The sequence below is a fragment of the Pseudophryne corroboree genome, chromosome 1 (assembly GCF_028390025.1).
Source record: "Pseudophryne corroboree isolate aPseCor3 chromosome 1, aPseCor3.hap2, whole genome shotgun sequence".
Lineage (NCBI taxonomy): Eukaryota > Metazoa > Chordata > Amphibia > Anura > Myobatrachidae > Pseudophryne > Pseudophryne corroboree.
Window position 1 is genome coordinate 276,873,377 of NC_086444.1, and position 26,334 is coordinate 276,899,710.

The 26,334-nt window shown below is 49.6% G+C and overlaps 1 long non-coding RNA gene across 1 annotated transcript in view; it reads left to right on the forward strand.

Annotated features, from left to right (window-relative positions):
• The first annotated feature begins 462 nt into the window (after positions 1 to 462).
• Positions 463 to 26,334, forward strand: part of LOC135057318 (uncharacterized) — a 97,231-nt gene continuing 71,359 nt past the window's right edge. Inside the window, exon 1 of the long non-coding RNA XR_010244132.1 lies at positions 463 to 652. This is a non-coding gene — a long non-coding RNA (uncharacterized LOC135057318). The remainder of the gene's footprint in view (positions 653 to 26,334) is intronic.

Consider the following 26,334-nt stretch of genomic DNA (forward strand, 5'->3'; position numbering starts at 1 on the left):
TGCGGCTCCCTCCTCCTTCTTCTCCCCTGCCCGGGATCTGCCAGAAGCTGCACGAGGAGCCTGAGCCAGCGGAAACAGTAAGTATATCTATTCTATCTATTCTATTTATCTATCTATTCTGTCTGCCTTAATGTGTAAAAAGGTGGACGCTGTCTGCCTTAATGTGTAAAAAGCAGGGACGTGCAGTCAGGGGAGGCAGTGCCTCCCCTGTCATTATTGATTAAAATAATACTAAGAAGATACTTATGACACAGAATATCTTCTTAGTATTATTTTAATAAGTAATCCTTTAGCAATTATATTATTTTACAATGTATAATCAGTTTTTAATGTGTGTTGGAGGCACCACTCTCGGTGCCTCCCGATGTCAGTATGAATGGGCCGGAAGCGGGGGCGGGGCCAAGCAGTGTGCAGCAAAAACCCATTAAGAAAAACCCTGGAAGCGGCACCTAATAGCAGTGCCTCTTTGACAGGGGCGTGCTGTCAGCTCATATGAAAGCACGCCCCTGTCCCTGATCTTATGTGATTGGGCACTGAGCAGTGGGGCTGTGATCATGATGTGAGCTGCAGAGCAGTGCAGGGGAACAGCCAGCCCTCCTCCTCGGCTCCAGACTCTGGACTTCAAGACAGCACAGCTGCCACTAGTACACAGGTACCAGCTTCCTCAATCCTCTCATAGCATGGGAGTGGGGCAGGCAGAGTTTGTGTGTTGGGAATGGGGGGGTGGGGGGGGGGGGAGGAGGAGGGAGACAGTCTGCAGACACATTGTGTAAGCTGCAGTACGAGGGTGGTGGGAGGAGAGAGGGCAGCCTGCAGTCACAGTGTGTGACCTAGTGTGCACAGCACAGTCCTAGTGTGTATGGGGGAGGGGGGCAGTCTGCAGTCACAGTGTGTGACCTAGTGTGCACAGCACAGTCCTAGTGTGTATGGGGGAGGGGGGCAGTCTGCAGTCACAGTGTGTGACCTAGTGTGCACAGCACAGTCCTAGTGTGTATGGGGGAGGGGGGCAGCCTGCAGTCACAGTGTGTGACCTAGTGTGCACAGCACAGTCCTAGTGTGTATGGGGGAGGGGGGCAGTCTGCAGTCACAGTGTGTGTGTGATCAGCACAGTCCTAGTGTGTATGGGGGAGGGGGGCAGTCTGCAATCAGTGTCTGTGTGATCAGCACAGTCCTAGTGTGTATGGGGGAGGGGGGCAGTCTGCAGTCACAGTGTCTGTGTGATCAGCACAGTCCTAGTGTGTATGGGGGAGGGGGGCAGCCTGCAGTCACAGTGTCTGTGTGATCAGCACAGTCCTAGTGTGTATGGGGGAGGGGGGCAGTCTGCAGTCACAGTGTCTGTGTGATCAGCACAGTCCTAGTGTGTATGGGGGAGGGGGGCAGTCTGCAATCAGTGTCTGTGTGATCAGCACAGTCCTAGTGTGTATGGGGGAGGGGGGCAGTCTGCAGTCAGTGTCTGTGTGATCAGCACAGTCCTAGTGTGTATGGGGGAGGGGGGCAGTCTGCAATCAGTGTCTGTGTGATCAGCACAGTCCTAGTGTGTATGGGGGAGGGGGGCAGTCTGCAATCAGTGTCTGTGTGATCAGCACAGTCCTAGTGTGTATGGGGGAGGGGGGCAGTCTGCAGTCACAGTGTCTGTGTGATCAGCACAGTCCTAGTGTGTATGGGGGAGGGGGGCAGTCTGCAATCAGTGTCTGTGTGATCAGCACAGTCCTAGTGTGTATGGGGGAGGGGGGCAGTCTGCAGTCAGTGTCTGTGTGATCAGCACAGTCCTAGTGTGTATGGGGGAGGGGGGCAGTCTGCAATCAGTGTCTGTGTGATCAGCACAGTCCTAGTGTGTATGGGGGAGGGGGGCAGTCTGCAATCAGTGTCTGTGTGATCAGCACAGTCCTAGTGTGTATGGGGGAGGGGGGCAGTCTGCAATCAGTGTCTGTGTGATCAGCACAGTCCTAGTGTGTATGGGGGAGGGGGGCAGTCTGCAGTCACAGTGTCTGTGTGATCAGCACAGTCCTAGTGTGTATGGGGGAGGGGGGCAGTCTGCAGTCACAGTGTCTGTGTGATCAGCACAGTCCTAGTGTGTATGGGGGAGGGGGGCAGTCTGCAGTCACAGTGTGTGACCTAGTGTGATCAGCACAGTCCTAGTGTGTATGGGGGAGGGGGGCAGTCTGCAGTCACAGTGTGTGTGTGATCAGCACAGTCCTAGTGTGTATGGGGGAGGGGGGCAGTCTGCAATCAGTGTCTGTGTGAGCAGCACAGTCCTAGTGTGTATGGGGGAGGGGGGCAGTCTGCAGTCACAGTGTCTGTGTGATCAGCACAGTCCTAGTGTGTATGGGGGAGGGGGGCAGTCTGCAGTCACAGTGTCTGTGTGATCAGCACAGTCCTAGTGTGTATGGGGGAGGGGGGCAGTCTGCAATCAGTGTCTGTGTGATCAGCACAGTCCTAGTGTGTATGGGGGAGGGGGGCAGTCTGCAATCAGTGTCTGTGTGATCAGCACAGTCCTAGTGTGTATGGGGGAGGGGGGCAGTCTGCAATCAGTGTCTGTGTGATCAGCACAGTCCTAGTGTGTATGGGGGATGGGGGCAGTCTGCAGTCACAGTGTCTGTGTGATCAGCACAGTCCTAGTGTGTATGGGGGAGGGGGGCAGTCTGCAGTCACAGGGGTATATTTACTAAGCTCCCGATTTTGACCGAGATGCCGTTTTTTCATCAAAGTGTCATCTCGGTAAATCTCGGTCATTTACTAAACACTAATCACGGCAGTGATGAGGGCATTCGTAATTTTTTGCTAGTTCAGGTAAAAAATTACGAATGAATACACCATCGGTCAAAACGCGGCTGTTTAAGTATGAATCTCGGTCATTTACTAAGAAGTGCAAAGCAAAAAAACACAAAACACTGCCGTGAAAAATTACAACTCGTAAAAATGTCCTAAAAAAAAACAGACCTGCTTTTTTTATCCGTGATTTGAGATGCATGCAGGGATCCATGAGATCCGTGCATGTATATCAGTGGGAAGGGGTGTGAAAGTGCTTATTTTTGCTAAAAAAATTGCGTGGGGTCCCCCCTCCTAAGCATAACCAGCCTCGGGCTCTTTGAGCCGATCCTGATTGCAGAAATATGGGGGGAAAAATGACAGGGGTTCCCCCATATTTAAGCAACCAGCATCGGGCTCTGCGCCTGGTCCTGGTCCCAAAAATACGGGGGACAAAAAGAGTAGGGGTCCCCCGTATTTTTAAAACCAGCACCGGGCTCCACTAGCTGGACAGAGAATGCCACAGCCGGGGGTCACTTTTATACAGCGCCCTGCGGCCGTGGCATCAAAAATCCAACTAGTCACCCCTGGCCGGGGTACCCTGGGGGAGTGGGGACCCCTTCAATCAAGGGGTCCCCCCCCCCAGCCACCCAAGGGCCAGGGGTGAAGCCCGAGGCTGTCCCCCCCCATCCAATGGGCTGCGGATGGGAGGGCTGATAGCCTTTGTTGTAAAATAAAAGATATTGTTTTTAGTAGCAGTACTACAAGTCCCAGCAAGCCTCCCCCGCATGCTGGTACTTGGAGAACCACAAGTACCAGCATGCGGCGGAAAAACGGGCCCGCTGGTACCTGTAGTACTACCACTAAAAAAATACCCAAAAAAAGACAAGACACACACACCGTGAAAGTATAATTTTATTACTTACATACACACATACATACATACTTACCTATGGCCCCACGCAGGTCGGTCCTCTTGTCCAGTAGAATCCAAGGGTACCTGTTGAATAAATTATACTCACGAGATCCAGGGGTCCAGGCTCCTCTGCAAATCCAGGGTTAATCCACGTACTTGCCAAAAATAAAAAAACGGTGTCCCGACCACGAACTGAAAGGGGACCCATGTTTGCACATGGGTCACCTTTCCCCGAATGCAAGAAACCCACTTTGCCTTCTGGCTAAGTGGGTTTCTTCAGCCAATCAGGGAGCGCCACGTTGTAGCACTCTCCTGATCAGCTGTGTGCTCTTGTCCTCACTGACAGGCGGCACACGGCAGTGTTACAATGTAGCGCCTATGCGCTACATTGTAACCAATGATGGGAACTTTCTGCTCAGCGGTGACGTCACTTTAGGTCAACCGCAGGGCAGAAAGTTCCCATCATTGGTTACAATGTAGCGCATAGGCGCTACATTGTAACACTGCCGTGTGCTGCCTGTCAGTGAGGACAAGAGCACACAGCCGATCAGGAGAGTGCTACAACGTGGCACTCCCTGATTGGCTGAAGAAACCCACTTAGACAGAAGTCAGAGTGGCTTTCTGGCATTCGTGGAAAGGAGTCCCATGTGAACACATGGGGCCCCTTTCAGTTCGTGGCTCGGCTTTCCGTTTTCTTATTTTATGCAAGTACGTGGATTACCCCTGGATTTCCCGAGGAGCCTGGACCCCTGGATCTCGTGAGTATAATTTCTTCAACAGGTACCCCTTGGATTCTACTGGAGAAGAGGACCGACCTGCGTGTGAACATAAGGTAAGTATGTATGTATGTTTGTGTGGATGTATGTAATAAATCTTTACTTTCACGGTGTGTGTGTCTTGTCTTTTTTTGGGTATTTTTTTAGTAGTAGTACTACAGGTACCAGCGGGCCCGTTTTTCCGTCGCATGCTGGTACTTGTGGTTCTCCAAGTACCAGCATGCGGGGGAGGCTTGCTGGGCCTTGTAGTACTGCTACTAAAAACAATATCTTTTCTTTTACAACAAAGGCTATCAGCCTCCCCATCCGCAGCCCATTGGATGGGGGGGGGACAGCCTCGGGCTTCACCCCTGGCCCTTGGGTGGCTGGGGGGGGGGGGACCCCTTGATTGAAGGGGTCCCCACTCCCCCAGGGTACCCCGGCCAGGGGTGACTAGTTGGATTTTTGATGCCACGGCCGCAGGGCGCTGTATAAAAGTGACCCCCGGCTGTGGCATTATCTGTCCAGCTAGTGGAGCCCGGTGCTGGTTTTAAAAATACGGGGGACCCCTACTCTTTTTGTCCCCCGTATTTTTGGGACCAGGACCAGGCGCAGAGCCCGATGCTGGTTGCTTAAATATGGGGGAACCCCTGTCATTTTTTTCCCCATATTTCTGCAACCAGGATCGGCTCAAAGAGCCCGAGGCTGGTTATGCTTAGGAGGGGGGACCCCACGCATTTTTTTTAATTATTTTACAGTGTTTAATTAAAAAAAAAAAAAAAAAAGAACCCCAGCACGGATCACACAGATCCGGCCGAGATTGATTGTAAAAAAAAAACGGCAGTGTTTTGCTAATCACTGCCGTAAAAATAGGTAAAAAAAAACGAATGACATCGACATCGGAAGAAAAGAAAAACCCGAATACGACAGCTTAGTAAATCCATCGTAATCAATTCAAAAAGTTGCAGTTTTACACTGTCGATGTCATTCGTGATTGAACTTTGACCTTTTTTCGGAAATTACGAATCTTAGTAAATTTACCCCACAGTGTCTGTGTGATCAGCACAGTCCTAGTGTGTATGGGGGAGGGGGGCAGTCTGCAGTCACAGTGTCTGTGTGATCAGTACAGTCCTAGTGTGTATGGGGGAGGGGGGCAGTCTGCAGTCAGTGTCTGTGTGATCAGCACTGTCCTAGTGTGTATGGGGGAGGGGGGCAGTCTGCAGTCAGTGTCTGTGTGATCAGCACTGTCCTAGTGTGTATGGGGGGGTGGGGGCAGTCTGCAGTCAGTGTGTGTGTGTGTGTGTATAATCTACAGTCCAGGTGTGTATGTGGGAGGGCAGTCTGAGTGTGTGTGTGTATGTATGTGGGACCGCAACAGTCTACAGTTGGAGTGCGTGTGTGTGTATTCTGCAGTGAAAGTATGTGTGGGGTGTGGAGACAGTCCGCAGTCAAAGCGTGGTAGGGAATGCGGCATTCTACAGTCCAAATTAGGAATAGACCTATACTGAGATGCGGTCAAGATCCCTGCAGTCGGGATCCCAACAGTCAATATACCAGCGGAGGGTTTGGGTTAGGCTGCAGGGGTGGGGTAGGTTAGTCTTAGGCTGCGAATGGGGGTGTGTGTTATGGTTAGGCTGTGGGAGAAGATTTTGATCATCGCGGTGGTGACTGCCAGGATTTCTATACCATCACCCTATATATACAGATGTGTCCTCATACATCTTGCCTCAATACGCTACATAGCGAGAGATACATGGCATGAGCGAGCTGACAGGTCCCGTGCAACTCAGCGTCAGACGTCTTTTTTGCCAAAAATGTGTCTTATTCGTATTGCTATGCGGATGGGAAGCACAAGTAGACTCTGCTGATTAAAATGAAATGCCTATACTCTGCATGCGATTGAGCCTGTTTCTGCCTACGAAATGCTACGGTACTACTGCGTCACAGCGTGGCATGAGTAGAAGGGTGGCACGTACAGGGAGGCTAGATGTTAGTGGACACCTCTGTACACTATACATTATAAAAATGTGTGAGTGGCATGTGGGTGCTAATTATATGTGTGTGTGTAACACACACGGAAACCCCCCCTCGCAAATCCTGCATTTGCCCCTGCGGGATTACTGTAGCAATGGACAAAATTGCATTCAAGTACTCCTCCCACTCCCTCCCCAGTCCCAAACACTAATATTTGTTCTTTATTTTATAAAAATGTACAACATATTAGCCGCCTGTTTGATGAGCAGCCATGCTGCTTGCATTGGGGGTCATTCCGAGTTGTTCGCTCTGTATTTTTTTCTCGCAACGGAGCGATTAGTCGCTAATGCGCATGCGCAATGTCCGCAGTGCGACTGCGCCAAGTAAATTTGCTATGCAGTTAGGTATTTTACTCACGGCATTACGAGGTTTTTTCTTCGTTCTGGTGATCGTAATGTGATTGACAGGAAGTGGGTGTTTCTAAGTGGAAACAGGCCGTTTTATGGGTGTGTGCGAAAAAACGCTACAGTTTCTGGGAAAAACGCGGGAGTGGCTGGAGAAACGGAGGAGTGTCTGGGCGAACGCTGGGTGTGTTTGAGACGTCAAACCAGGAATGACAAACACTGAACTGATCGCACTGGAAGAGTAAGTGTGGAGCTACTCAGAAACTGCTAAGAAGTGTCTATTCGCTATTTTGCTAATCTTTCGTTCGCAATTTTGATAAGCTAAGATTCACTCCCAGTAGGCGGCGGCTTAGCGTGTGCAAAGCTGCTAAAAGCAGCTTGCGAGCGAACAACTCGGAATGACCCCCATTGGTGGCATCGGACTGAGATGTGAAATGGCGGCAGTTTTGTAGGCCATTGCCGGTGGTGGCAGCATTTAGCGGTAGCAGGCATCAGGGTCGGTGGCAGTAGCAGGCATTGGCTTGGGGACGGTTGCGGGCATCAGCTTGGCGGCGGTAGGGGTCATCGGCGGGTTTCAGCGGACATTGTGGCTGCAGTGCCTCACCAGCCACTGACCTCACCGCACGCCACTGGTAAAAAGGGGACGTTGTCTGCCGTTATGTGTAAAAAGGGGGACGCTGTCTGCTGTAATGTGTAAAAAAGGGGACGCTGTCTGCCGTAATGTGTAAAAAAGGGGATGCTGTCTGCCGTAATGTGTAAAAAGGGAAATCTGTCTGTCGTAATGTGTAAAAAGGGGACGCTGTCTGCCGTAATGTGTAAAAAGGGGACGCTGTCTGCCGTAATGTGTAAAAGGTGGACGCTGTCTGCCGTAATGTGAATAATGGAGACTACTGTGCACTGTTATATGAATTAGTATTATTTTGTGGCCACACCCCTTCCCCACAAAGCCACATCCCTATTTTTCTTGCGCGCGCCTACTGCCCCTGTTTTACATAGAGGGGGGGATCTCCGATGCCATTTCTTGCACACAGTGCTAAAATGTCTAATTACGGCACTGTTGCTAGGTATCCATTTCCCTGGCCCTGGGCAGGTCCCCCTCACCAGATCCTCTCCAATGGTGAGGGGGTGGACTTGGATGGGATGGGGGGGCAAAGCATTTTGTCGCACCTGGGCCCACCGCTCGCTAGTTCCGCCACTGTTGGGGCTCATTTACATTTGGATGTACGACACACCTCTCAGATGTAGCAGTACACGTTCGCACTGATAGGTGTTACTCAGGGACGTGCGGTGAGCTAAATAGCTCAGAAGGCACTGGCTAGCACCAGAGCCAGATTTACATCTCCCTGGGCAGAGTCAAGGTCCGCAGAAGCATGACCGGAACACCAACTGTCAGTGCAGTGCTATACGCTGGAAGTCCAGCTGCACTAAGTGAGTTTAATAATTACACTCATACTGTATTTTGGACGGGTTGGTATTGGGTGACCGGTGGATGGGAGACCGGCGGTCACCATACCAATGCCGGGATCCGGTCTGTCAGATGGCCAGCGGGGTTGTGGGGGGGTTTGCCGGCCAGCACAACAAAGCCCCTTGCGGGCTCGCTGCACTTGCCACAGGTTCTATTCCCACTCTATGGGAATAGTCCCTGTTGCTCGGCATGCCAACCGGCGGGCTAGTCAGTGTTCGAGATGCCGGCGCTGGTATTGTGACCGCCGGTCACATAACCGCATCCCTTTTGGACTTGAGGAGCCTGCACACTGCAAGCGTCTGGTTGTTAATTTATTGTTCCTCTCCCTGATGTTAGATCGAGACCAAACATACCTCACTCCTTTTCTAGGGGTATGGGTCGTTGGATAGACACAACTTAGGTCGACAGTCATTAGGTCGACCACGGAAGGTCGACATGCATTAGGTTGACAGGGACAATAGGTCGACATGGTCATTAGGTCGACATGTACTAGGTAGACAGGTCAAAAGGTCGACATGAGGTCTTTGACTTTTTTTGGTGTCGTTTTCTCCGTTAAGTGATGGGGAACCCAAATTAGTGCATCGTGTCCCCTTGCATGGCTCGTTTCACTCGCCATGCTTTGGGCAAGGTGCCGCGCTCCGCTACCGCTTTGCTCGGCACAGATTACCGTTCCAATCGTAGTCCACGTGGATCGTTAAGTATGGAATTTTTTTTTTTTTGCAAAACTCATGTCGACCTTTCGACCTAGTACATGTCGACCTAACGGCCATGTCGACCTAATGGCATTGTCGACCTTCAGTGGTCACCCTAATGAGTTTTGCCTAAGTTGTGTCAGCCAAACGACCGTAACCCTTTTCTAGGACACTAAGCTATACGATAGTGAAAATGCGATATAAATTCATACAGTAGTTTTTGTGTGATGCCAGAACGTACATCTAGACAGACTAAATTTCACTTTTTTTTTTTGTCTCGATGGTCCATAAACAGTCCCTATGTAAGGCTTTGTGTGAACCCAATTTCCACTGTTGTTACAGTATGTTGTTTTTTACTGTTACAGTGTTTCAGTGATAACCTCATTTAAGGACAAAACAATGAAAAAATCGGAGTAAATCTATGAAAAGCATAAACATTGGGGATCATTCCAAATTGATCGCTCGCTAGCTAGTTTTAGCAGCCGTGCAAACACTATGCTGCCGCCCACTGGGAGTGTATTTTAGCTTAGCAGAAGTGCGTACGAATGTATCGCAAAGCGGCTACAAAGTTTTTTTGTGCAGTTTCAGAGTAGCTCAAAACCTACTCAGCGCTTGCGAACACTTCAGACTATTCTGTTCCGGATTTGACGTCACAAACCTGCCCAGCGTTCACCCAGCCACGCCTGCATTTTTCCTGGCACACCTGCGTTTTTCCGCACACTCCCTGAAAACGGTCAGTTGACACCCAGAAACGCCTACTTCATGTCAATTACTCTGCGGCAAGCAGTGCGACTGAAATGCATCGCTAGACCCTGTGCAAAACTGCATTGTTCGTTGTGCCCGTACGTCACACGTGCGCATTGCGATTTTTAGCCTGATCGCTGCGCTGCGAACAAATTCAGCTAGCGATCAGCTCGGAATGACCCCCATTATCCAATTGGACTGATTCTGCATATGCTACAGCAGTGTTTTCAACCACTGTGCCGTGGCACACTAGTGTGCCCTGAGCAGTCCCCAGGTGTGCCGCCATAGAAGCACAGCCAGACCCTTCAGTGTTTTGTCACTACTGCGGCCCTGGAACAATCAATACCGGTGGGTTTAGTGGTTGCAGAGCCAATTCTAATATTGGGCCTGGGCAGTGTTGGGCTCTTCTGGCTTTCTCAGATGTGGCTCAGGCGTTACCTATGGAGAAGCTGCGACATGACATCCTAGGACACGCAACTGCACCATGCATCACCATTATATTTGAATGTGCCTTGGCAATATTTAAAATAAGAATTTACTTACCGATAATTCTATTTCTCGTAGTCCGTAGTGGATGCTGGGGACTCCGTAAGGACCATGGGGAATAGCGGCTCCGCAGGAGACTGGGCACATCTAAAGAAAGCTTTAGGACTATCTGGTGTGCACTGGCTCCTCCCCCTATGACCCCCTCCAAGCCTCAGTTAGGACACTGTGCCCGGACGAGCGTACACAATAAGGAAGGATTTTGAATCCCGGGTAAGACTCATACCAGCCACACCAATCACACTGTACAACTTGTGATCTGAACCCAGTTAACAGCATGATAACAGAGGAGCCTCTAGAAAAGATGGCTCACTACAGCAATAACCCGATTTTTTGGTAACAATAACTATGTACCAGTATTGCAGACAATCCGCACTTGGGATGGGCGCCCAGCATCCACTACGGACTACGAGAAATAGAATTATCGGTAAGTAAATTCTTATTTTCTCTAACGTCCTAAGTGGATGCTGGGGACTCCGTAAGGACCATGGGGATTATACCAAAGCTCCCAAACGGGCGGGAGAGTGCGGATGACTCTGCAGCACCAAATGAGAGAACTCTAGGTCCTCCTCAGCCAGGGTATCAATTTTGTAGAATTTTACAAACGTATTTGCTCCTGACCAAGTAGCTGCTCGGCAAAGTTGTAAAGCCGAGACCACTCGGGCAGCCGCCCAAGATGAGCCCACCTTCCTTGTGGAGTGGGCATTTACAGATTTTTGGCTGTGGCAGGCCTGCCACAGAATGTGCAAGCTGAATTGTACTACAAATCCAACGAGCAATAGTCTGCTTAGAAGCAGGAGCACCCAGCTTGTTGGGTGCATACAGGATAAACAGCGAGTCAGATTTCCTGACTCCAGCCGTCCTGGAAACATATATTTTCAGGCCCTGACAACGTCTAGCAACTTGGAGTCCTCCAAGTCCCTAGTAGCCGCAGGCACCACAATAGGTTGGTTCAGGTGAAACGCTGAAACCACCTTAGGGAGAAACTGAGGACGAGTCCTCAATTCCGCCCTGTCCGAATGGAAAATCAGATAAGGGCTTTTACAGGATAAAGCCGCCAATTCTGACACGCGCCTGGCCCAGGCCAGGGCCAACAGCATGACCACTTTCCATGTGAGATATTTTAACTCCACAGATTTAAGTGGTTCAAACCAATGTGACTTTTGGAACCCAAAAACTACATTGAGATCCCAAAGTGCCACTGGAGGCACAAAAGGAGGCTGTATATGCAGTACCCCTTTTACAAACGTCTGAACTTCAGGGACTGAAGCTAGTTCTTTTTGGAAGAAAATTGACAGAGCCGAAATTTGAACCTTAATGGACCCCAATTTCAGGCCCATAGACACTCCTGTTTGCAGGAAATGTAGGAATCGACCCAGTTGAATTTCCTCCGTCGGGCCTTACTGGCCTCGCACCACGCAACATATTTTCGCCAAATGCGGTGATAATGTTTTGCGGTTACATCCTTCCTGGCTTTGATCAGGATAGGGATGACTTCATCCGGAATGCCTTTTTTCCTTCAGGATCCGGCGTTCAACCGCCATGCCGTCAAACGCAGCCGCGGTAAGTCTTGGAACAGACAGGGTCCTTGCTGGAGCAGGTCCCTTCTTAGAGATAGAGGCCACGGATCCTCCGTGAGCATCTCTTGAAGTTCCGGGTACCAAGTCCTTCTTGGCCAATCCGGAGCCACGAATATAGTGCTTACTCCTCTCCATCTTATCAATCTCAGTACCTTGGGTATGAGAGGCAGAGGAGGGAACACATACACTGACTGGTACACCCACGGTGTTACCAGAGCGTCTACAGCTATTGCCTGAGGGTCCCTTGACCTGGCGCAATACCTGTCGAGTTTTTCCCAACGGTTTATAATCATGTGGAAGACTTCTGGGTGAAGTCCCCACTCTCCCGGGTGAAGGTCGTGCTGAGGAAGTCTGCTTCCCAGTTGTCCACTCCCGGAATGAATACTGCTGACAGTGCTATCACATGATTTTCCGCCCAGCGAAAAATCCTTGCAGCTTCTGCCATTGCCCTCCTGCTTCTTGTGCCACCCTGTCTGTTTACGTGGGTGACTGCCGTGATGTTGTCCGACTGGATCAACACCGGCTGACCTTGAAGCAGAGGTCTTGCTAAGCTTAGAGCATTGTAAATGGCCCTTAGCTTCAGGATATTTATGTGAAGTGATGTCTCCAGGCTTGACCATAAGCCCTGGATATTCCTTCCCTGTGTGACTGCTCCCCAGCCTCGCAGGCTGGCGTCCGTGGTCACCAGGACCCAGTCCTGAATGACGAATCTGCGGCCCTCTAGAAGATGAGCACTCTGCAACCACCACAGGAGGGATACCCTTGTCCTTGGTGACAGGGTTATCCGCTGATGCATCTGAAGATGCGACCCGGACCATTTGTCCAGCAGGTCCCACTGGAAAGTTCTTGCGTGGAATCTGCCGAATGGGATTGCTTCGTAGGAAGCCATCATTTTACCCAGAACCCTTGTGCATTGATGCACTGAGACTTGGCTCGGTTTTAGGAGGTTCCTGACTAGCTCGGATAACTCCCTGGCTTTCTCCTCCGGGAGAAACACCTTTTTCTGGACTGTGTCCAGGATCATCCCTAGGAACAGAAGACAAGTCGTCGGAACCAGCTGCGATTTTGGAATATTGAGAATCCAATCGTGCTGCCGCAACACTACCTGAGATAGTGCTACACCGACCTCCAACTGTTCCCTGGATCTTACCCTTATCAGGGAATCGTCCAAGTAAGGTAACTAAAATTCCCTTCCTTCGAAGGAATATCATCATTTCGGTCATTACCTTGGTAAAGACCCGGGGTGCCGTGGACCATCCATACGGCAGCGTCTGAACTGATAGTGACAGTTCTGTACCATAAACCTGAGGTACCCTTGGTGAGAAGGGTAAATTTTGACATGAAGGTAAGCATCCTTGATGTCCCGAGACATCATGTAGTCCCCTTCTTCCAGGTTCGCAATCACTGCTCTGAGTGACTCAATCTTGAATTTGAACCTCTGTATGTAAGTGTTCAAAGATTTTAGATTTAGAATCGGTCTCACCGAGCCGTCTGGCTTCGGTACCACAACAGTGTGGAATAATACCCCGTTCCCTGTTGCAGGAGGGGTACATTGATTATCACCTGCTGGGAATACAGCTTGTGAATGGCTTCCAAAACTGTCTCCGTGTCAGAAGGAGACATCGGTAAAGCCGACTTTAGGAAACGGCGAGGGGGAGACGTCTCGAATTCTAATTTGTACCCCTGAGATATCACCTGAAGGATCCAGGGGTCTACTTGCGAGTGAGCCCACTGCGCGCTGAAATTCATTGAGACGGGCCCACCACCGTGCATGATTCTGCTTGTAAAGCCCCAGCGTCATACTGAGGGCTTGGCAGAGGCGGGAGAGGGTTTCTGTTCCTGGGAACTGGCTGATTTCTGCAGCCTTTTTCCTCTCCCTCTGTCACGGGGCAGAAATGAGGAACCTTTTGCCCCTTGTCCACGAAAAGACTGCGCCTGATAATACGGCGTCTTCTCATGTTGAGAGGTGACCTGGGGTACAAACGTGGATTTCCCAGCTTTTGCCGTGGCCACCAGGTCTGAAAGACCGACCCCAAATAACTCCTCCCCTTAATAAGGCAATACTTCCAAATGCCGTTTGGAATACGCATCACCTGACCACTGACGTGTCCATAACCCTCTACTGGTAGAAATGGACAACGCACTTAGACTTGATGCCAGTCGGCAAATATTCCGCTGTGCATCACGCATATATAGAAATGCATCTTTTAAATGCTCTATAGGCAAAAATATACTGTCCCTATCTAGGGTATCAATATTTTCAGTCAGGGAATCCGACCACGCCAACCCAGCACTGCACATCCAGGCTGAGGCTATTGCTGGTCGCAGTATAACACCAGTATGTGTGTAAATACATTTTAGGATACCCTCCTGCTTTCTATCAGCAGGATCCTTAAGGGCGGCCATCTCAGGAGAGGGTAGAGCCCTTACAAGCGTGTGAGCGCTTTATCCCCCCTAGGGGGTGTTTCCCAACGCACCCTAACCTCTGGCCGGAAAGGATATAATGCCAATAACATTTTAGAAATTATCAGTTGTTATCGGGGGAAAACCACGCATCATCACACACCTCATTTAATTTCTCAGATTCAGGAAAACTACAGGTAGTTTTTCCTCACCGAACATAATACCCCTTTTTGGTGGTACTCGTATTATCAGAAATGTGTAAAACATTTTTCATTGCCTCAATCATGTAACGTGTGGCCCTACTGGAAGTCACATTTGTCTCTTCACCGTCGACACTGGAGTCAGTATCCGTGTCGGCGTCTATATCTGCCATCTGAGGTAACGGGCGCTTTAGAGCCCCTGACGGCCTATGAGACGTCTGGACAGGCACAAGCTGAGTAGCCGGCTGTCTCATGTCAACCACTGTCTTTTATACAGAGCTGACACTGTCACGTAATTCCTTCCAACAGTTCATCCACTCAGGTGTCGACCCCCTAGGGGGTGACATCACTATTACAGGCAATCTGCTCCGTCTCCACATCATTTTTCTCCTCATACATGTCGACACAAACGTACCGACATACAGCACACACACAGGGAATGCTCTGATAGAGGACAGGACCCCACTAGCCCTTTGGGGAGACAGAGGGAGAGTTTGCCAGCACACACCAGAGCGCTATATATATATATATATATATAGGGATAACCTTATATAAGTGTTTTTCCCCTTATAGCTGCTGTATCTTTAATACTGCGCGTAATTAGTGCCCCCCCTCTCTTTTTTAACCCTTTCTGTAGTGTAGTGACTGCAGGGGAGAGACAGGGAGCTTCCCTCCTACGGAGCTGTGAGGGAAAATGGCGCCAGTGTGCTGAGGAGATAGGCTCCGCCCCCTTATCGGCGGCCATATCTACCGTTTTTCTATGTATTCTGGCAGGGGTTAAATGCATCCATATAGCCCAGGAGCTATATGTGATGTATTTTTTTGCCATCCAAGGTGTTTTTTATTGCGTCTCAGGGCGCCCCCCCCCCAGCGCCCTGCACCCTCAGTGACCGAAGTGTGAAGTGTGCTGAGAGCAATGGCGCACAGCTGCAGTGCTGTGCGCTACCTTGTTGAAGACAGACGTCTTCTGCCGCCGATTTTCCGGACCTCTTCTGCCTTCTGGCTCTGTAAGGGGGCCGGCGGCGCGGCTCTGGGACCCATCCAGGCTGGGCCTGTGATCGTCCCTCTGGAGCTAATGTCCAGTAGCCTAAGAAGCCCAATCCACTCTGCACGCAGGTGAGTTCGCTTCTTCTCCCCTTAGTCCCTCGATGCAGTGAGCCTGTTGCCAGCAGGTCTCACTGAAAATAAAAAACCTAAACTAAAACTTTCACTAAGAAGCTCAGGAGAGCCCCTAGTGTGCACCCTTCTCGTTCGGGCACAGAGATCTAACTGAGGCTTGGAGGGGGGTCATAGGGGGAGGAGCCAGTGCACACCAGATAGTCCTAAAGCTTTCTTTAGATGTGCCCAGTCTCCTGCGGAGCCGCTATTCCCCATGGTCCTTACGGAGTCCCCAGCATCCACTTAGGACGTTAGAGAAATCTTGTTCAGTGTGCTGCGAGTTGTAAAAGGTTGAAAATCTCTGTGCTACAGTGTCATCACCATGTTGTTATAAAAACGCCAAAAGACGTGCATTGATGGAGGGGCTGCTGCAGGAACCCGGCCTGCGGCCCCAGTTTGCTACCCCTCCCCAGTATGCCTGTGCTGTAGCCAGTGGCAGTGGCGCCATCTTCCCGGTGATCTCTTCGGGAAGATGGCTCTGCACATAGAAAGCAAAGACTCTGGCACTGCTCCTGATTGGCTGCCGGTCCGCGGGCTCACGAACCGGCGCCTGATTTAAAATACCCACGCCGCCACCGGAGACTGGACTGAGGAGCAGGAGAGGCGCGCGCTGCGCTCTCCTTCCCTCGCTGCAAGCAAGGTGATTGGGCCGCAAAAGGACCACTGCCAGACCTCTGCCTGCGGGCTTAAAAATGATGCGGTCAGGGCCGGTGCAAGGTTTCCCAGCACCCTATGCAAAGCTTCAGCATAGCGCCCCCTAACCTTCAAAACCCACCACCACCACCTCCCGGAGGGGAGATGCAGGTGGCCACTAGGTGAGCTGGGGTGAATTGTATCATTATACAAATACAGAGAAAAGGGACAACACAAGGAATTTTAAAGTGAAAAAGTATATGGTAAACAAGTCCAAAACTTTTGTGAGTTTGTTCACAATATACCTTCACTTTAAAAGTCCTTGAGTGCCATCTATTCTTTATATACTGTATATGGTCTGGTGGGGATATTTTATTGGGGTTCGGTATGGGATGCTGCCGGTCAGAATACCAACAGCGGCATCCCGACCACCATAATACCGGCATTTTAAATTAAATTAATTAACCTTGCCCCTTACCTTCCCTCCCCCAGCCTATCCCTAACCCTCCACGGCATACTAACATTCAGGATTCAGGTGTGGGCATGCTGACAAGTGTCGGGATTCCGGCACTGGTATTCTGAATGCCAACATCCCATCCACCAGGATGCCAACTACATCCCTTTAACTGTATGTGTATATATACATATATATGCACAGACATATTTGTATGCTCCTTATTGTGTTCCATCCACCCATCTGTAAGTTCATTACTAACCCGCATACAGAGACATCCTTCAGTTTTTTGCTAGATTAATTCAGTGGTGCCCTCCAGTGGCTGGCGCTCCTAGGCAGCCGCCTAAAGCTGCCTAATGGTAGAGCCAGCCCTGGATGCGGTAATGGCCGCGAGTTTGAGACCACTGCCCTAGAGTATCAGAATTTGTGTCACGGCACCCCTAGACCAGTTTCATAGTGAGAAATTCAGAAAAAAAATAAAAAATAAAGTAAATTGTGTTTATAATATTTCATCCTTAGGTTCAGTTATGTGGTGAAGGACTGGTTTTGCCAATTAAATTAAGTATAAATAATTTTAATTGGTCGTGGACCACCATACCCCTTCCCCGAGGCACCCCAGGGTGTCACGGCCCCCAGTTTGGAAACTACTGCCATAAAATAAACTTTTTTTTTTAACTACATGTAATAAACCTTAGATCTCAGTTCCTATAAGGTTTTAAATCCTTGTATACAGTAAACTACACATATTTGAAAATCCTGCACCAGGCACAAGTAGTCATTCAGATGTGTTGGGTATGGTTGACCGGCGGCCGGGATCCTGGTGGTCAGCATACCGACGTCGGGATCCCGGCTGCCAGAATGCCGGCAGGGGGGCAAGCGAAACGAAGCCCCTTGCTGCGGGCTTCACGCTGCGGCCTCGGTAGCTTGCTGCGCTCACCACAGGCTCTATTGCCGCTCTATGGGTGTCATGGACACCAACTAGTGAGAATAGTCCTCGGCCCCCTGCCGGCATTCTGTTGGCCGGGATCTCGGTGGCGGTATGTTGACCGCCGGGATGGTGACTGCATCCCATTTAGATGACTATGTGGGAGTTTTATCATTATTATCCTATTATATTATCCTGTATGTAAAAAGTGTTCAAACCAGGGGAGAGCGCTACTGCGTAGATTCCATACGGTTCCTTCGGGCAGGCTTCACTCCCTGTACCAAGATGGCTGCTGACCTAAATACTGCAAATAAGTGGGGCGCCATCTTCAGGGCCGGTCCGAGCCTATTTTTTTTGGTAAGCGAATATGGATTTTGGCGCCCCTCACTGTGCATATTGTGGGTGGAGCTACAATGTGGGTGGGACATCAATTGCTGTATATAAACCTGTATAAAAAAAAAGAAGTCAGTTTGGGCTATGAGGGTAGGTGTTATTGTAACATGTCAATCTATCATAACATTTGAAACTATACAAATACTGAAATATACATTAGGAGAGAAAACTGCACACAACAACCTCCTATAACATACACCACAGCCGCCTGTGTGACATGCACCACAACCCTCTGTACCACAGCTCCCTGTGTGACTTGCACCACAGCCTCCTACATAACAACACAGACCTCTATATATTACCACAGATCCTATATAGTATATACTGGCACAAGCCCCTATACAACAGCAGTGATAGTCAACTGTTGGACTCACCCGTCAGCTTCTCCCCTCCCCTTCCTCGGCTGCAGCTACAGACATGATGTTACAGGGCTGCTAGTACTGAGGATCCCGCTCCGTGTCCCGACCTGAGTCGGCTCTGTGTCTCCAAGTCCCCAGCTACTTCTAGGCCCCACCCCTTCCTGCCAAACAGACCCCGCCCACAGCCCGAACAGTGATCTTATTGCCCAGTGGGGTGATGGGTCTATGTCAGGGGAATGTGCACTGTGTCTCCATGGCAATGGCACTGCTTTCCCCTCCATGTTACCCCCCAGCATTCCCCATGAACTGTGCAGAGACAGAGATGCAGCCTGCAATTATGCTTCCAGCGCAGACAGTGTTAAGCAGTGAGTCTGCGCTGGCTTTCGTATAGCCTGGCCCCAGGACATTAGTAAGCTGATCGGCAGTACTGGGACCTCCACCCATCTGACCCTGAGAGAAGGGGTGCGGGTCACATCTGATGCAGCTAAAAGCCCCCTAGTGCCCAGCTATCTAGCATTGAGAGCCCCCCCACCCCCACTCCCCCAACAGTAAAATTTGGACAATCTGGGCACCACCCACCTGCAATAGTTGGTGGAGCTCTTAAGCAGTGGAACCCTCCGGAGACTCTGATCCTGCACAAAGCAGGTGGGCAGACAGATATATTGTAAAGCAGGCTGGCGGCCATTTCAAATGAGGCGCTGGCTCATGAGCCCATCGGAGCTCATGGTCCGGCAGCCAATCAGGAGCCGCAGCTGACTGATTGGCTGCCGGTCTGCAAGCTCCGATTGGCTTGCAGCCAGCACCACTTTTAAAATGCTGTTGTCGCTGTCTGCTCCATGGCTGCCCTTACTGTGGTGCCTTACTCAGCCGGGCGCCTTACTCAACCGCGTACCACGCGTAATGGGCGGGTACCACGCGTAATGTCAATGTCTTAAAGCATCACAGTGGGAGACAGTAGTTTTTTACTTAACTCCTCAGAGCCCTGAGATTATCAGAGTTCCACAACACTTCCAGTGATTCTGCACTGCTACCTGTTGCATACATTCATCAGCTGGGGAGCCCAATGACGCTCCTCTTGTCTCAACCTCCGCTCAGTGAGAACCAGTGTGTAACAGTGATTACGTGGGATTCATATAAATATTTTATGCAATTCACAATATGAGCTTACCATCTTCGGAGTGTTGAAGAATTATTATACAGGTTGAGTATCCCATATCCAAATATTCTGAAATACGGAATATTCCGAAATACAGACTTTTTTGAGTGAGACTGAGATATTGAAACCTTTGTTTTTTGATGGCTCAATGTACACAAACTTTGTTTAATATTCAAAGTTATTAAAATATTGTAATAAATGGGGGCGTGGCCTGGCTGCGAATGGAGTCAGAAGCAGTGTTGCAGAGCTCCTCTAACTACAGGGGATTAAAAGTAGTTTAACCCCTCTTACAAGCCTCCCTGGGCACACAACGACCCTCACTGTTTCCCCAGGCCCCCCTACAGAGTCCCTAAAGGTGCCGCAGAATCGGGGAGCAGTTTTTACTGCTCCTGCGGATTGCGGCCTACAGACCAGACGAAGCCGGGGCCTCGATTTTCAGGCTTCTCCGAAGAAGGCTCCAGGAACTCGCGGACCGCGTCTCGGACTCGTTCCGGAGCCCAAAACCGGTATAACTCGCTGTCAGCAGCTAAGGAGGACCCTCCCACTGCCGGCCAAGCACTCCTAGAGCTCCATCTGCCCGGGGACCCGGAGATAGAAGGCCGGGAACGGACCGGACGGACGCCCGGCGGCCTGCATACAAGACCTTGCTCCCTCCACCCTCAAAAAACGGAGAGAAATGTTACCCGTCACTAAGGCCTTACGTAACCGCCAGATCCTCTACAGGTGGGGATTCCCGTTTGCCCTACAGTTCACGTTCAACGGCCGAACCCACTCAGTTAAGAATCCCGATGATGGACTGTCTGTACTAAGACGACTGGGACTTTTCTCGACCTCTCCCCCTGAATCTTCTTCAGACTCAATGGACAACCCGAAGTCGAGAACCCCCCCTCAAGCTGAGTGGTCGACCGCCCGCTGATTTCCCAGGATTTCTAGTTCATGGATGAACAGAAGGTTTTCCTTTCCATAGATTAATGTTTTGGAATCATTGTCTGTGTAAATGTTGATGTTTGTCTGTTGGTCTCGCCGGGTGCCGGGGCGGGGCCCCCCGTCGGGGCCCCCATGGACCGTCTTCCCGACGCCCTGAGTTGACGGCGTTGCGGATTGGACGGTGGGGTGCCCCGGGGTGGCCTCGCCCGGGCGCCCGGCGATGGCACGATGACGCGTTCGCTTGTATGCTTAAGGATTGTTTATCTCCATTAACTGTTCCATGTTTAAGTTCACCCATGTTCAAATCTTAAACTGTGATATTTCAATTGTACACGCTAGGGTATCACCTTTCCTAATACTAAGATCATGCAGACGTCGGGATAACCCACCGACTCCTGCGGTTCAATCAGACCCTACCTAAAAGATATTGGGGTATTTCCCCCTCCCTGCCGTGCAGATTACCCCCTCCCCATGCTCAAGTTCATATCAACCCTTTTTGTGTTGCTGTGCTCGATTGACACCAGGCGTTCCTCTGGTCACCCCCAGGTCTCGCCCCCACAACACCGGACCTCCCTCCCATACGGATGGAGTCCATCAGTGGTGTTGTATGTCGTGTCTTTAAGACTACGACCATACCCGGATACTTGGATGGCCGCAAGGCCCCAATCTCCCTTGTTTTGCTCTCCCAGCTTTTCCCGTCCCGCCCACAGCCCCCCTACACAGCTCTGCGCTACCCCCGCGAGGGTTAGACCCTCCCTAAGCCGAAACCGGCTCTGGAATCCCCCATGACTCTTAAAATTGTGTCACTGAATGTCAACGGACTCAACTCCCCCCAAAAGCGTACTATGGCCATCCAATACTTTAAAAAACAGAGGGCGGACATAATTCTTTTACAAGAAACACATTTCAAAACGATACACCCCTCTCTTGCCTCGAGAGCTTACCCCCAGGCCTTCTACTCCACCACCCCCCAAAAACGTAAAGGTACCGCCATTCTACTCCGCGCTTCACTCCATTGCGCTGTTGAGAGCTCCTTTTCAGATCCTAAGGGCCGCTTCAATATAGTAGTACTTCAACTTGGAAACTCTTTCTTAACTGTGGCCTCAATTTACTCCCCCAATATGGAGCAGGGTGCCTTCCTCAGCGACTTCCGCCCTCAACTGGAAAAAATAACAAAAGGACGAGTTGTCGTCGGTGGAGATTTTAATGCAGTGCCAGATCTGATATGGGACCGCACCCAATCTAGTAACCCCAGTCCATCGACAATCAGGGAATCCAGACGACTGACAGACTACATAACATCTTCGGGCCTCTACGACGCCTGGAGAGTACTACACCCATGTGAACGCACGTACACTCACTACTCAGTCCCCCACAATTTACACTCCAGAATAGATCTATTCTTGGTAGACTCCTCCACTGTGCAGGGTTTGGTCAGAACTTCAGCTTCCCCGGTGGTGTGGTCGGATCACTTAGCAGTGTCCCTGACCATTGACTCCTCCCCTGCACTCCCCACAACTTTCCGCTGGAGATTGAACACGGCCCTCCTATTGAAAAAAGAATATCTTACCCAGACTGCCGAAGTCTTGAAAGAATTCTTTACTCTAAATTCCACTGACGAGATCTCACCTGCAATAATATGGGAAGCGCACAAAGCTTCCATTCGAGGTCACTTCATCTCCCTAACTAAAGCGCAAAAACTGAAGGACCTCCGGGAGGTCGCGGATCTCGAGAACCAAATTAAAGAACTCACAGCTCGACACCAGCGTACCCCCAAACGCACGATTTATAACAAACTCCTGGCTCTTAAAGGCCAGCTATATCAAATTCTGTCGGCCAAAGCTGCTAAGACCATGCGGTGGCTACAACACAAATTTTATTCTAAGGGTGACAAGGCGGACTCCCTCTTGGCCTCTCGCCTACGGGCCCGCAAACAGAGAAATAGGATCCTCTCCCTAAAAGACCAACAGCACAAACTGACGTACGATCCTCAACAAATAGCCCATTGTTTCAAGAAGTATTATCAATCCCTATACAATCTCCCCACCCCTGAGGACCCCACTAGTTTGCAAAAACGTATAGATAGTTTCCTTTCTACTTGCTCCCTCCCAACCCTATCTCAGCTACAGATAGACTCACTTAATCAGGAAATTTCCTCTGAAGAAGTTGATCTCACAATTAAAACACTGAGGAATACCTCAGCTCCCGGTCCAGACGGTCTACCGGCCCTATACTATAAAAAATTCAGTGGAACACTGACCCCGGCCCTGACGATATTGTTCAATGCTATTTTGGCTGGTACGCCCTTCGACAGCGCCACCACTAGAGCGGAAATAGTTGTCATCCCCAAGCCCGGCCGCGATCCCACGGAGTGTAGTAACTACCGCCCGATATCATTACTGAATTCAGATCTGAAGTTATTCGCAAAAATACTCGCTAATCGCCTTGCGGTGATGATCGCCTCTTTGGTCCACCCGGACCAAGTCGGATTCATCCCAGGCAGACAAGCGTTTGATAACATCAGAAGAGCTATTGATACCCTACACTTCGCAGACGCCTCCGCAATTCCCTCCTTAGCGATGGGGCTGGACGCTGAAAAGGCGTTCGATCGCATATCATGGGCATATATGGACCGCACTCTCCGACGCTTTGGATTCACGGGCCGGTTCCTCACGGGCATTGAATCCCTTTACTCCTCCCCTTCAGCCTGCGTTCTAGTAAATGGTCAACTGTCCCCTCCATTCACGATTGCGAATGGTACAAGACAGGGCTGCCCTCTGTCACCCTTAATCTTCGCGCTGATGATGGAACCATTGGCGTCGAGGATCCGCGGCTGCCCGGATATCTCAGGGATTACAATTGGATCTTCTCAGTTTAAGATCTCCTTATATGCAGACGATATCTTGCTTACTCTCTCGAACCCCCACATCTCCCTCCCAAACCTTCTACACGTTATACAAGAATTTGGATTCATTTCAAACTTTAAAATTAACGATGCTAAAACAGAGGTGCTAGACTTTCATCTCCATGCCCAGTTAAAGATATCTTTGCACAGTAATTTCAAGTTTGATTGGAAGAAATCTCACCTAAAATACTTAGGCGTTTTCCTCACCAGACAACACTCCCAACTATTTAAAGCCAATTACCCTGAACTTATTCATAATGTCACTAGAGATCTGCAGAAATGGTCAGATCAGTATATTTCTTGGTCCGGACGAGCCAACGCCCTGAAAATGAACATCCTGCCTCGTCTCCTATACCTATTCCAGGCACTCCCGATACGAATACCCTCAAAGGTGTTCGCAGACTTACAGAAGAAATTTTCACACTTCCTGTGGTCAGGTAAAAGACCCCGGGTTCGCTTCAAGACACTCTACAACAGGAACAGAGAGGGTGGACTTGGAGTACCTAACATTAAATTATATTATTACGCGGCCCACCTATCTCAGGCCGTCTTATGGCACTCACAGACAACGTCACGTAGATGGGTTCAATTGGAATCCGAACTCGTACGTATGAGATCCATCTCCACCCTCCTCTGGATCCCACGAACTGATAGACCTCCAGAAAGCGCTAATTTCCCGTCAATAGCATTTACTGTCACACTTTGGGACAGACTCACTAAGACTTTCTCCTTATTGTCCTCCCCCCCCGCTCTGGCACCCCTCTGGAGCAACCCGTTGTTCCCCGAGGGACAGTTCACTCGTACTTTCCAACACTGGCAGAAGCACGACCTATTGTTCATCAACGACATAGCACCATCTCGCTCTTTCCCAGCCTTCTCCGATATTCAGAGTAAATATAATCTCCCTCCACACTGCTTTTTCCAATATCTACAACTGCGTAGTTTTCACATTGCATACTTACATTCACATAGTTCCTTAACACGTTCACCTCTTGAATCATTATGCTTGCTGCGCTCTCCCTCAAGGGGCCTTCTGTCATCTATTTACCGTCTCATGCTTACTCATGATCTTCCCACAAGGACCCCTCATGAAATAGCCTGGGAATCTGAATTACAGGACCACCTAGAACCAGACACCTGGGAACAAATTAAACAAAACCTAGTATCCTCAGCGACCTCAATCAGACATAGAGAAAATTTGTTTAAAATTTATGTCCGATGGTACTTGGTACCGTCCCGTCTGAGTAGAATATTTCCTTCCGCATCAGACAGGTGTTGGAGGAATTGCGGGTCGGAGGGTACCCTGCTCCATATATTCTGGGATTGTCCCCGGATAACACCGCGCTGGAAAGCCATTCGGAATTTGATATTACGAATCACCGGAGTAACGGTGCCCTTCTCCCCAACTTTCTTCATCTTTCCAAGGCCCCTCCCCGGAATTCCAAAACCTAGACAAAGACTCATTTGGCACATTGCGACCGCACTGAAATGTAAGATTGCCTTTCACTGGAAATCGCATACAATCCCCTCCATTGCGGCGGTGATTGCGGCTGTATGGGATACATATCACATGGAGTTCCTCTCTAGCGTAATCGAAAGCAGGGCGGAAACCTTCACTGAGGTCTGGTCCCCATGGTTGGCACACTTCAAATGCCCTCCTCCGTTGACATTCGGTTTCTAATATACTTACAAAATGAATAACAAATGCTTGCATTGCTGTATCCCCCCCCCTCCCCCCTTTCCCTCTTTCCTTCTGTCTTTCCCACCCCCTTCCTCCAATGTATTTTGAAAAAACTTCAATAAACAGTGTTTAAAAAAAAAAAAAAAAAATTGTAATAAATGACCTTCAGGCTGTGTGTATAAGGTGTATATGAAACATAAATGAATTATGTGAATGTACACACACTTTGTTTAATGCACAAAGTTATTAAAAATATTGGCTAAGATTACCTTCAGGCTGTGTATATAAGGTGTATATGTAACATACATGCATTCTGTGCTTATATTTAGGTCCCATCACCATAATATCTCATTATGGTATGCAATTATTCCAAAATACGGAAAAATCCGATATCCAAAATTTCTCTGGTCCCAAGCATTTTGGATAAGGGATACTCAACCTGTACATGTTTTATATTTTGGTTAAAAAAAAATTCTCATTATTTCAAAATGTGACTGGACCCTTTATTGTTATTTTCCTCTCAGCTCACTTTAAAATAGTTATAAAGGAAAAAATTATCTAAAAGCAATTATAGAGCAAGACCATTTTCCTTACTGTGTAAGCTGCAAACTAGGGGGCTAATTCAGACCTGATCGCTAGGATACGTTTTCGTACAGCGGGCGATCAGATCTAAACTGCCCATGCATATGCACCGCAATGCACAGGTGTGTCGCACGGGTACAAAGCGGATCGCCGCTCAGTGATGGGTTTGCGCGACGGATTTATTCGCACAGGCGTTCACAAGGAGATTGACAGAAGGCGTTTGTGGGTGGCAACTGACCGTTTTCTGGGAGTGTTTGGAAAAACGCAGGCGTGTCCAAGCGTTGGCAGGGAGGGTTCCTGAAGTCAATTTCAGTCCCGCACAGGCTGAAGTGATTGCAGCGGCTGAGTAAGTCCTGGGCTTTTGAGAAACTGCACAAAATCTGTGTGCACAGCTCTGCTACACATGCGTTCGCACACTTGCAAAGCGAAAATACACCCCCCTATGGGTAGGACTGCAAAAAAACCCTAGCGAGCGAACTGGTCTGAATTAGGCCCTAGGTGTCCTGTTAGTTGCTTTTCATTTTACCCTTGTATGCCTTAGTGCCATGTTTTACTTATCGCACAGTGTAACCTATGTAGTGCACCCAACATGGCTGCCTCACCTGGTACTCTCTTCTGTATAAACAATGCATGGTTCTGAACTCTCCTAATATATTTGTCTCCCTAAATATGTGTCATTTCTTCACCTTTTGAGACAATTTATAGCTGGCGAGCAGGGCCCTCCTACCTCTATGACT